The sequence below is a fragment of the Ovis aries genome, chromosome 16 (genome assembly GCF_016772045.2).
Source record: "Ovis aries strain OAR_USU_Benz2616 breed Rambouillet chromosome 16, ARS-UI_Ramb_v3.0, whole genome shotgun sequence".
NCBI lineage: Eukaryota > Metazoa > Chordata > Mammalia > Artiodactyla > Bovidae > Ovis > Ovis aries.
Window position 1 is genome coordinate 20000869 of NC_056069.1, and position 12976 is coordinate 20013844.

The 12976-nt window shown below is 37.5% G+C and overlaps 1 protein-coding gene and 1 non-coding gene across 8 annotated transcripts in view; both read left to right on the forward strand.

Moving 5' to 3' along the window:
* The window catches only part of PDE4D (phosphodiesterase 4D), a 1582769-nt gene that overhangs the window by 1059950 nt on the left and 509843 nt on the right, over window positions 1-12976 (forward strand). The window lies entirely within an intron of this gene.
* LOC114118784 (U6 spliceosomal RNA) lies at window positions 5000-5106 on the forward strand. Its single transcript, XR_003591947.1, has one exon. It is a non-coding gene; the product is annotated as a U6 spliceosomal RNA (small nuclear RNA).

A 12976-nucleotide genomic window follows, 5' to 3' on the forward strand; every position in this document is an offset into this window, starting at 1 on the left:
CGAATGTTGTATTATGAATAAGCCATAAATTGGCATTTTTTTCTATTTAAATGTGCTATTTAAATGCTGAAAATTTGATTTTCTCCTGTCCATGTTAATTTCCTGAACATTAGTTTTGGAAATAGTGCCACATACCCGTATATTAATGCGCTGCAAGAGGCCAATCAAATGCAAGCATAAAAGGAGTAATTTCCTGCTCCTCTCAGCACTCTCTGCTAATAAAGCTGTTTGAACATATTCTAGAAAGACTGTTGATGCCAGAGTCAATAGGGAATTAGGCAGGTGGGTGGTTTTAAATCTACTAATAATAATATCACTTCTGCACCCCCCCTGAGTTCTTTCTATATTAAAGCTATGGTTCCCTTTGGCTAGCTTCTGAGTAGAACCTGGGTTATTTTAGGCTTTCTTGAGAAGAGCAGAGGAGAACCAAGTATCCAATATCTAGATGATTAAACTATGAGAGCCATTGTGTGGAATTCAGATGAACTCCCATCAAAATTTGATTTGAACAGAGAGATTAATGAACACACACACACATACACACCCCACCCAGGAGATCATGAAACATTCATTTCCTAGATAATTGAGATTTTCTGGAGCCAACAGGGCAAGGTGACTGGCTGGGGGATTTTAGGCCTTTTAGGGGATGAGGCCCAAGCTGAGAGTGTCTTGGAGGAATCTGTGAGGGCTGAGGCTCTCATCCAGCACCACAGGAGAGAATACCTATGCTTTCTTAGCATTTTGCCCAAATGTAGGGCTGAGCTGAAGAGGCAGGGGTGAGATGTAAGAGCCATTATCGGACATCAAAAAGTGGAGTCAGACTCCTTATTCCAGAGACCTAGATGTCTGAGAACAGGGAAGTGGCCACAAGCATGCACAGCCAGTTTTTCCCAGGGCTGAGAGTTTAGGTCCCTTTTTAAAAGCATGTGTTTCTGTTGATTAACACATATTATTTAACAAATTTTATTAAATTGGTATGTTGGGTATATATAACTTCAGTTATACAAGTAGGGAGAATCCTGTTTCCTCTAAACAGATAAAGATACTATTTCGTACAAATAAATGTAAAATGGATTTTTATTAACTATACATATGTATCTAAGCAGTACTCAGTCCAGTTATGAAATAATATCATTTGTAACTTTCTTAAATAAATAGGGTAATAAATAAGATGACAAACACGTATGAGGTTTCAAAGGGACTCTATATAGTTATATCTCTCATGGTATGATATCAAGTCTGGTGTATGTGGTACCAGTCCCATGTCATTATATTTACTGGTTGCTTATTTTTAATTAATCATTTCTTTCTCTTAGTTTGACAGATATTTTACTCTTCCTCCAACATGTCCCAGATTCAGTATAAACAGTATTTTGTCTTTGTCTTAAGAGATTCCTAGTCTTCTGGAGAGAGAGGAATATAGAATAATAAGAGATATGCAATATTGTAATATCTCTAGTTGAGAGGTATAATTAATATTCTGGGTCTGTTGCTTTAGACTTCTGGAACTTTATAAATAAATGTGAATAGATGCACTGTGGTGGCCCTTGATTCATCTTCTATCACATATTGCTCTGCAGAGTTCTGACCCAAAGGAAGGGTTTTTTCATAACAATACCCATTGAACTTTCATCACTTTGCCACACTCTGTAAAATTATCTGAATGCTCCAAAGCATGAAATTAACATTCTAGAATATTGCAGTCTAGCCTCAATATTTCCTATTTTGAATGATACTGAAATGAGTTGTCCCCAGCAGAACCCTCTTTAAATTCTGCTTTCAAATGTTATACACTTGTATTTGGATCCTTCTGGATTTTTAAACCCAATAAAGTGTTATTAGAATTTAAACTGTTTAAATCCTGATAAAGAGCTTGCATTATATTTAAGTGATAGTTTGAATGAGCAACTGAGATCAAGTCTTCAGTCAAATAAAAGAAACACTCTCAGCAAAAAATGAATAAAAATAAAATTAAGTCCTTTTAATCTCCTATAAAACATCTTATTAAGATATTATGATTTAGGATTAGAAATTGTGTAGAACTTGTCCTTTGCACTTAGATTTCTCCATTTTTTAAGTTTCTATATCAATGTAAAGAAAAATATTTCTTGTAACATTTCCTAAGGCTTGTATTACAAGATAAAAAAATCATTGACAAAAACCCCTTTATCTAACCCTTTTTATACATAGAAGTTATCTAAGTGGAAAATAATGATGCCTCCAATGTTCCTAATTGAATTCAAATGATTATCTGAGTTTAATTTGTCTTGTTCCCAAAGTGAACAAAATGTTTCTCTCTTTTGAATGTTCACTCCAGGTTTTAATTGAGTGGAAATATATTGAGGAAACTCCTATTGCTCAGAGCCCAAGTTTGCAGTTTTCTGAATCTGAATCACATTGCTTGAGACAGAGTTGACTTTCAGAAAGTAGAGGTGATTAAACAGATTCTTTTTGGCAGCTACTTGGTTGGGTGTTTTACCTTTAAAAGTAGGGTCCTGAAAGTCTGACCTCTGCTTTGGGTTCTAGTCTCAGATAGACTTCTCTATTAATGGACCATAAGCATGTAGCGATTTTGCTGTCCTCAGATATCCACATAAATTTAATCCAGTCATTAGATGTCCTCCTTGGACTGAAACAGTATTCTGGTCTATTGAGGACCTTTTAATTTAGTAAACATTTACTGAGTGATTGCTCTTTGCTAAGAGCAATATACAATGCTAAGAGATATGAGGGATATAGAAATGAAAGAGCATAGTCTGAGTCCTCAGAGAAATTATAATGTAGACATGAAGACCAGTGCAAAGAGACAGATACATCAATAGAACAAGATGGATAGCACAGGGAATTCTACTTAATGCACTGTAGTGACCTGAATGGAAGGAAGTTCAAAAGCGAGGGAAGATATGTATAGATGGGCGTTCCTGGTGGCTCAATGGTAAAGAACTTGCCTGCAGTGCAGGAGTCGCAGGAGCCGCAGGTTCGATCCCTGGGTCAGGAAGATCCGATGGCGGAGAGCATAACAGCCCACTCCAGTGTTCTTACCTGGAGGATCCCATGGACAAAAGAGCCTGCAGGCTACAGTTCATAGGGTTGCAAGGAGTCAGACACGACTGAAGCAACTTAACACGCAGATATGTATGTATGTGTCTATTCATTTTGCTATGCAGTAAAGACTAATAAAACTTTGTAAAGCAACTATACTCCAATAGAAATTAATTTTTTTAAAGGATAGCTTCTCTAGGTCTTCAAAGACACTTTGATTTTTTTTTAAGACTTTTAAAATTGCTTGGGGAAACTTCGGGTAATTTCAGAATTTTAGCTGTCAAGAACATATTCATGCTTCTTTAAGCTTAATCTCCATTCCCAAACTCTCCCTTAAAATTTAGACCCTTTCCTGTCTATTCCACTTGATATTCAGTTAGCAACTCACCCTGTACCTGTCAGATTCTGAACTCATATCGGTTCCCTTAACCTCTTGCTTCCCTGGTATTTCCCCAATATCGTTAGCTAATGTGTTCAATTCATCACCAGAATATGCTGTTTTCTATGCTATTTCTCAAGTCCTTCCCTTCTTATCAATTTTAGTATGATTGCACTAATTGAAATCATCACCAGCTTTCACTGGACCCTTGTTACAGCTTTCTCACTGGTTTCCTTCCCTCTAATTTTCTCTCCATTTAAATTCCTTGTTCATATAGCCATGGGAGAAATGTATCATAACATAAATCCATCCAGGCAACATTTCTGCTGATACCTCTTCAGGGATTTCCAAAAACTGTAAGATAGGGACCCCAAACTGTATGAAGTCTTGAATAGCATTCCCAAACTAAAAAATTTAGATTTTTTCTTTGAATGCACTTAATATGATTTAATTAATTGTTGAAACAGGCACCTTTTGAGAATAAATGAGGGCATTACTAATTCCTGTGTTGGGAATGCAGGTTCAAAAGGTGACAGGACATATGGCCACCCTATTTGCTAGTGTCTAGTTGCTTTCATCATCTTTTACACAATATGCTGTTTTCTCTTTCTAGAACATCTACTTTCATCTTTCTTTCCTAGATGACTCTTTCTAAAGACTTTTTGAGATTCACCTCAAACTCCTTATGCCTCTAGTTGTATTCCCTCATTCTCCTGCCCTCAGAGAGGCATTTAATACTTCCTTTGTGTTCCTGTATGAGAAGGCAATGGCACCCCACTCCAGTACTCTTGCCCGGAAGATCCCATGGACCAAGGAGCCCAGTAGGCTGCAGTCCATGGGGTCGCAAAGAGTCAGACATGACTGAGCGACTTCCCTTTCACTTTTCACTTTCATGCATTGGAGAAGGAAATGGCAACCCACTTCAGTGTTCTTGCCTTGAGAATCCCAGGGACGGGGAGCCTGGTGGGCTGCCGTCTATGGGGTCGCACAGAGTCGGACACGACTGAAGCGACTTAGCCGCAGCAGCAGCAGCATGCTGATATAAATCACTTATGGCATTGCTGTGTAATATTGAAATTTGCTTATATGTCTACTTTCCCCCAAATATAGCACATTCCTTAAGGTCAGGAGTATATTTTGTGTTTAGCAAAGGTTTGTTGAAGTGACTACATTTGAACTTTAAATTTATCTGTGTGATCTTGTTCCCAGTACAGGTAAAGGATAAGCTACTGTGTTTTGTTTTTGCGGGAGGAGGGTAATACTAAGCTACCTCCATGTTTTTTAAACCCTCAATCGAATGATCAAGCATAATCAAAATTATAAGGCAAGGTGAGGAAATATACAAGTATTCAAAAATATGACTTTGTTATTATTGGGAAGAATGCTGTAGTGGAAAAGAGGGTTTGGATTTCACAAGGTGGGACTTCTCGAGACCAAGGATGAGAGATTTAAGAGTGCTATTGTGAATATGGTTGTGAAATGGAACTCTAGAATCTATACTAAATAAGGAAGAAAGTAAATTGGTCTAGCATGTGAGGCTATAAGATGGAAAAAAAATAGGAAAAGAATACAGTGCTGGTGCTCGCTTCGGCAGCACATATACTAAAATTGGAACGATACAGAGAAGATTAGCATGGCCCCTGCGCGAGGATGACACGCAAATTTGTGAAGCGTTCCATATTTTTGAAAATATAAGCAAGGTGAAAAGACAGCCTTCTGAATGGGAGAAAACAATAGCAAATGAAGCAACTGACAAACAGCTAATCTCAAAAATATACAAGCAACTCATGCAGCTCAATTCCAGAAAAATAAACGACCCAATCAAAAAATGGGCCAAAGAACTAAATAGACATTTCTCCAAAGAAGACATACGGATGGCTAACAAACACATGAAAAGATGCTCAACATCACTCATTATCAGAGAAATGCAAATCAAAACTACAATGAGGTACCACTTCACACCAGTCAGAATGGCTGCGATCCAAAAATCTGTAAGCAATACATGCTGGAGAGGGTGTGGAGAAAAGGGAACCCTCCTACACTGTTGGTGGGGATGCAAACTAGTACAGCCGCTATGGAGAACAGTGTGGAGATTCCTTAAAAATTGCAAATAGAACTACCTTATGACCCAGCAATCCCACTGCTGGGCATACACACCGAGGAAACCAGAATTGAAAGAGACACGTGTACCCCAATGTTCATTGCAGCACTGTTTATAATAGCCAGGACATGGAAACAACCTAGATGTCCATCAGCAGATGAATGGATAAGAAAGCTGTGGTACATATACACAATGGAGTATTACTCAGCCATTAAAAAGAATTCATTTGAATCAGTTCTGATGAGATGGATGAAACTGGAGCCGATTATACAGAGTGAAGTAAGCCAGAAAGAAAAACACCAATACAGTATACTAACACATATATATGGAATTTAGAAAGATGGCAATGATGACCCTGTATGCAAGACAGCAAAATAGACACAGATGTTTATAACGGACTTTTGGACTCAGAGGGAGAGGGAGAGGGTGGGATGATTTGGGAGAATGGCATTCTAACATGTATACTATCATGTAAGAATCGAATCGCCAGTCTATGTCTGATGCAGGATGCAGCATGCTTGGGGCTGGTGCATGGGGATGACCCAGAGAGATGTTATGGGGAAGGAGGTGGGAGGCGGGGTTCATGTTTGGGAACGCATGTAAGAATTAAAGATTTAAAAATTTAAAAAATTTAAAAAAAAAGAATACAGTGCTGGAAGTGATAGTGGGAAAAGAGTGAAGATCAGAAGGGATGAACAAAAGGAAACATGAAAGAATTAGAATAGATGAACTTCATCATAAGATGTGATACAGTGACCAGTCAGGGTAGAAGAGGTATCTGTATTTTGGAAGGGTAGAAATGCAATGGAGATATGAAGGAGAGGGTTTTTGTGATAAGGCTTGTAGATGTTTGGTGGTAAATTTCACCAAGAAAGTTAGAAAAAGGGTCCATCCACAGACTGATAAATACTGGACACAAAGAGAATGGTATAAGTAAGTGTGAAGTACTTGCAAAAAGGGAGCCTTCTTTACGAGTGGAGGTAGGCTAATGGACTCCAAAAAGCAAAAAAAAAAAAAAAAAAGGAAACCACTTCTGATAGAAAACACTTTGGAAGTTAGTGTTGTCAGGAGATCTTGATTTCAGTGTGATAAAGAGCAGAGCTGATTGATTATCTTCAGAAGTGATCAAAGACGGAAGTGGGTTTGCTTACAATATCACAAAGGCTAGAGAAGACCTACAGAAGGCCCGTGGGGAGGTAACTTCTTCATGGTGGAAGATGTGTGGCTGAACTGGGCTGGATAAGCCAGAAAGAACATATTGACAAAAATAGCATCCAGAGATTTCTGCCTTGGCTGGGAGTTGCAGAAAGTTGTCTAAAGGGGATTTGAACACAGGAGTCTGTTAGAGACTAGCTTTTCATGAAAGAAATGTAGAGAACAAATCCATTCATTCTAAGTGAGGCTCCAAGTGATAAATATGGTTTGGGTTCACTGAGTCTTCCTCAGTCACTGAATGGTATTTTTCTGGGCTTGTTGGGAGACTCAGGCTGCTGGTGGGGCTGCTCCAAAGTCCTAACATAGGTGCATAGAGCCTGTTGCTAGACGGTAAGAACTTCCCCCTGGTCTTTTGGAAGATGGAGATTAGGGATAAATAATGGTTTAAAGACTGTCCTGCAATCTTGGTCACATTTATTTGCGATAATTAATGAAAGTTATTTTAAAAATTCACAAAACCTTGAGCTGAAAAGCATCCCAATGAAACAAAAGCTATGGCTAACATTTCAGCTTTCTCTTGACGTTTCACTTTGTAACCGCTAACGTGGACCAAGGAACAAGTTTCAGGTTTTTTGCTTGGTTCACAGATCTAGTATTCATGTCAAATGAGGACAGTGACTTTTTCTAACAGATACTCAGCAGTTAAATACGTATTCCAATTCTGGCTAGTATTTGTTTTTGAGATCTGCAATCCATCATTATCCTCACATGGCGTAGCCTCAGAAGCCTGATGGCTGCCCATCTTCTAGAAAGTTCCTTTATCACCTGTCTAACATATTGTGATATCCACCAATGGAGCACAGACAACTCTGGCAGCTTAGATGTGTTTTCCCTGCTGCTGTTGGTCTGAACTCACTAGGTAGTAACACTCAGAGCGTTACGTTGTCTGTCACGCAGAGCTGCACTGCATTTTCAATATCATGCTGTGGACTATTAAAGGAAATATTTTTCTAATCTTAATTGGGGTTACAAGGGTCAAAGCTAAGTTTACAGTGCTCATGTTGTTTCTAATCTTATTTCTTTGCCTGTATAGTAAACCATTTCATTTTTCAAGTCTTTATTATAACTGGGGGGAAAAGACCTATTTTGTAATGTGGTCACATGTGATAAGATCACTGTTTTTATGCCCAGATACATATGTTCCACCTTCTTCCATAATGCTTTATTATTTGGTATGGGGGGACTTCCCTGGTGGTCCTGGTTAAGAATCCACTTTCCAATGCAGGGGACACAGGCTTGGTCCCCGATCTGGGAAGATCCCACATGCTGCAGGGCGACTAATCCTATGCTCCCCAGTGAAGACCCAAAGCTGGGGAAAAAAAAAAAGCCTGGGTATGGTGCACATCCTTTTGGGATTGTGTAACTTTATGTATCTAACTTAAACAGTAGTATATTTGTACAAATATAGGGAATCAATCTTCCTGCATATTAGGATGGATCCTAAAACATGTCATACCCAATCTTTCATCACTGTGTTTCTGTTCTGGTAATTTATTTACACACTTAAACATTAAATTATATATTTAAGTCACCAAGACATCTATCATTTGGAGTCTATAACATGAACTGTTTATTAGAAAAAATATTGAATTTTTATAACTGAGTGAGATACTGGTAATTTAAAAGGCAATTTAAATTGAGAATGATAGAAGAGGGGAAATGAGATCTTATCGTGTTTCAACAACCTTTCATTAATTTTTGAATCTTTACAAAGGATTTTAGCCACTTTTAAAGGAAAACTTTCTTTTCTCCTCCTAATTGACATTGACTTTTTTAATGTGGTCAGTGGGTAAAGAACCCACCTGCAGAGCAGGAGATGCAGAAGACATGGGTTTGATTCCTGGGTAGGCAAGATCCCCTGGAGAAGGGAATGGCTACCCAGTCCAGTATTCTTGCCTGAAAAATTCCATGCAGAGAGGATCCTGGCAGACCACAGTCCAAAGGGTCACAGAGTCAGACATGACTGAGTGCGCACGCACACACACACACACACACACACACACACACACACACACACACACAAAATGCATAAACTGCATTTTTTTTGCCAACATGCTTAAAATAAATTACTGAAGTAAAAAAACCATAGTTTGAAAGCAATCTAACAGTAAATTTTAAAAATATTTTATTTATTTAAGTATACATTTATTGTTAAAATGAAATAATCAGCTAAATTAAGAAATAAGGTTTCTTATTTCCTTTTGGGTCTTTATAGATATACATACATTTAATCAAGGATATTGAAAATGTTCTATGTTTTTATTTCATCTTTCCAGAGAAGTATTGAGAAAAATATGTGAGCTTTACATAATCTAGTTATTAGTTACTATATAAAATGAGAGTATAGAAGTTTGCTAAAAATTTTAAGTAAAATTTGCTTTCAATGTTGTATGATTTTCCTGTGTAGTAGTTAATATTGTATCAGTCACTACTGACTAACTTGCTTTCCTAGCAAGTCAAAGATTGATAATGGTGAGCCAGAAGATAATGGTATATTGAGGAAAAAATAATTGTCTAAGAGGATAAGGCAGCTAATATTTGAGAGGTGCCTACTATGTGTTACCTGTTTTATGTTTGATATCTGATTTAAAGTTCACTTCAGCCTTCTCTCCAGAAGTGACTGTTTATCAGTTGTCATGCTGTTTATTCATCCTCTTTATTCTTTTTTTAATGAGATATTTCAAACATAGAGAAAAGGGCAGAAAGCAATACAATATCACATATGTAATCATTGCCCAGAAGAGCTAATGTTAACTGTCTCATCATAAGGCAAATTTGTTCCAGAAAAATAGAAATAAATAAAATCTTATAGATACACTTGAAATACCTTGTAGCCCCTTCATGTTCAAGCTGAGGAAAGATAATTTCAGCAGGAGATAAAGTTACTTGTCCAAATTCACTAGGCTGGTATGTACACCCAAGATTGAATTCTCGGTGAAAGGACCCGGGAGCTTGTATGGTTTCCCTCTGTTATTTAGCCCTCAGCCCCAGGAGAGGCATGTTTTGTTGGGCTGCTTTATAGTGGGGAAAATGATTGAACTTTTACTTGCGTTGTAGGAGTTGCCAATTAATTTCGGCACATAGTAATCTATGTTCAACTGTTCAATGATGTTCTGTACCACAGCAAGAGAACAAGATAATTTGCTTTTTTAAATATAAATTTATTTATTTTAATTGGAGGCTAATTACTTTACAGTATTGTATTGGTTTTGCCTTTTAATAGTTTCATTTACTTCAGTATAATATTTTTAGTCATTCAAGTGCACAGATGCAGGTATATAATGGGATGTACCAATATGACAAGTGTAGAGTGTAGCAAATAAGCAATACTGCATGTCTAAGTCATTTACATTCTTACCTGAGCATAATATTATCAGAGTAAAATTTTTATAAGAAACAGTTTTGATTGGTTTTAGTTCTTTGCCACATTTGTCATTTATGTCTCCTTCTTTATCTATGGGAGAAGGAAATGGCAACCCACTCCAGTATTCTTGCCTAGAGAATCCTGTGGACAGAGGAGCCTGGGGGCTGCTGTCCATGGGGTCCCACAGAGTCAGACACAACTGAAGCGACTTAGCATGCATGCATGCACTGGAGAAGGAAATGGAAACTCACTCCAGAATTCTTGCCTGGAGAACCCCAGGGATGGAGGAGCCTGGTGGGCTGCCATCTATGGGGTCGCACAGAGTCGGACATGACTGAAGCAACTTAGCATGCATGCATGCATTGGAGAAGGAAATGGCAACCCACTCCAGTGTTCTTGCCTGGAGAATCCCAGGGACAGAGGAGCCTGGTGGGCTATCCTCTATGGGGTCGCACAGAGTCGGACATGACTGAGGCAACTTAGCATGCATGCATGCATTGGAGAAGGAAATGGCAACCCACTCCAGTGTTCTTGCCTGGAGAATCCCAGGGACGGGGGAGCCTGGTGGGCTGCCATCTATGGGGTCGCACAGAGTTGGACATGACTGAAGCGACTTAGCAGCAACAGCAGCAGCAGCAGCATTGTCTATGAAGTGGGTTCATAATGTCTTTGATGGGACTCCTATAAGCTTGCCTGGAAAATTCTACAGACAGAGGAACCGGGCAAACTACAGTTCATGGAGTCACAAAGAGTTGGACACAACTCAGTATACATGTGTGTACATGTGCACACATACACACACACACAAACAGCTAAGATGATGTATGTGAAGGCATTTGACAGTGATTGTCATACAAGAATTATTCAGTACTTATTTGTCATTGTCACTTGAAAACAAAGTTCTTTTGCCTATGGTGGTGGTGTTGGGAAGGAGCTAATATCATATATTTTAAACTTTTGTTTTATTTAACAAAGTTCAAGGAGCTGCTATTTAAAAAATCATTTGGCAGATAGAGACCTATTTTAACAATTTACTTCATAATTGATTTAGAAAAGAAAAAAATCAATCTGCTTTCTTAAAAGAGTATTTCATTTTTGTGGTTTATGAGAATTTGAAGAGATAAGCAAATATTTGAGAAATAGCATTCTTGCTACACTGACAGTAATACCAATTACAATGTTATTGTTACTTTATTAAGGCAGTGCTGTTAAAATAATTTCATTATCTCTAGAGAAATCTAGGGATTTTATTAAACACATACTTTCAAAAAAGTTGAAGTCTTGGATAATATTATCATTTCTATATATGTAAGAAAACAACTGCATTGGGAAAGAAGTGTTGATAGGTTATTAAAATATAAAGCAATAAGGAGAAAACTGAAAATTCCATGATATTATCAAGGCTCCCTTGAGACCTAACCATGAAACAATTCTTTTATTTTAAGATTTCTTTCTCATTAATGAGTCATTTTGAGCTCTTTTTTTATGTGGGCACAAGGAAATGAATAAGAATTCATCCCCATTGCTAAAGTACCCAGAATCTTATTAATGCAAATGCTGGGAGTATTGAAGCAATGAAGAAAAAAATGAATACTGAAACTGCATGGATCTCCTTTCATGAAAATGACAAATATCTCAGTTTCTTATACCGAACAACTCTGTGTTTCCTCAGCAGGGTGCCTTAAGATACGAATTTTAAACATTGTATGTGATTTTCCTTAGAAATATGGAAGTCTGAAAAGAAAAGTAATTCCATTTATCAACTTAAGTTGCATTTAATTAAAGAATAGCTCTGACATCAAGAGAAAGGCTAATTAATATTTTCTAGAGGCTTTTGCTTTTGTAAGATACAAAGGAGCTGAAGTTCATGTAAGCCTCAGAAGGAGGATGGCATTGCAAAGTGAGGAGTAGCAACAGTTCTTATTAATATTAAAGAAATTGGCTTGGACTGGAAAACAGCCCAAAGCTTATTTACCACAGAAGTTTGATTTTTTTCTCCTTGTTTGACTCATCTCATTGGAAAGCACAGATGTTCCTTACATCTGTCTCTCTCCCACTCACCCTTAAATTTTACTTACCAGCTGAACCATCCATCTCAATACACTCAAAAAATTTTTATCATGCTAATAATTCAACTGTGTTTGCATGCATACAAATTTCCTAAAACCATAGATCTTCCAACCGACACTTTGAAAGCTCTCTGAAGACTCCTCAGAAAACAAAAATGGTTATCCTGATGGTTATATTTCATTTAAAAGTTTGTTGTTTGCCGAGTATTTACCTAGTTTTTTTTTTTCTTTAAATTGAATTGTAGTTGCTATACAATGTCGTGTTAGTTTCTACTGTACAACAAAGTGAATCAGCTATGTGTGTATGTATATCCCCTCCCTCTTGGACCTCCATCCCATCCCCCACCCTAGCCCACCCATCCTTGGCATTAAGTATCTGTTTGCTAAGCAGTGTGCAGAACATACACTAATACCATCATTACCAATTTTATTAAAAAAATCATGAAGCATAGCAAGGCAAAAAAGAGGTATTCCTGGTAATGGTATTTCAAATGTGTATTTAAATAGCTTATCTACTCTCAGTTCAGTTCTGATATATTAAAAGCTATATTCCAAATTTTACAAGATGCACATCTCTTTGCTGGTTTTTTTTTTTTCCCTCCGTCCTCAGCTTGCACCAGCTGAATAGCTCAAATTATTTGCTGCTGGTAAAGCATGAAAATGTGAGATAAAAGAGGAAATGAAAGTTAAAGACTGAATGGCCTACAGGCCTTAAAAATTGTAACACTTTTGTATTTATTATATTTATTTTGCCTCAACTGTTAAACTCTCTTGCTGATGGCATAAGATCTTTCTGGATTGTGTCC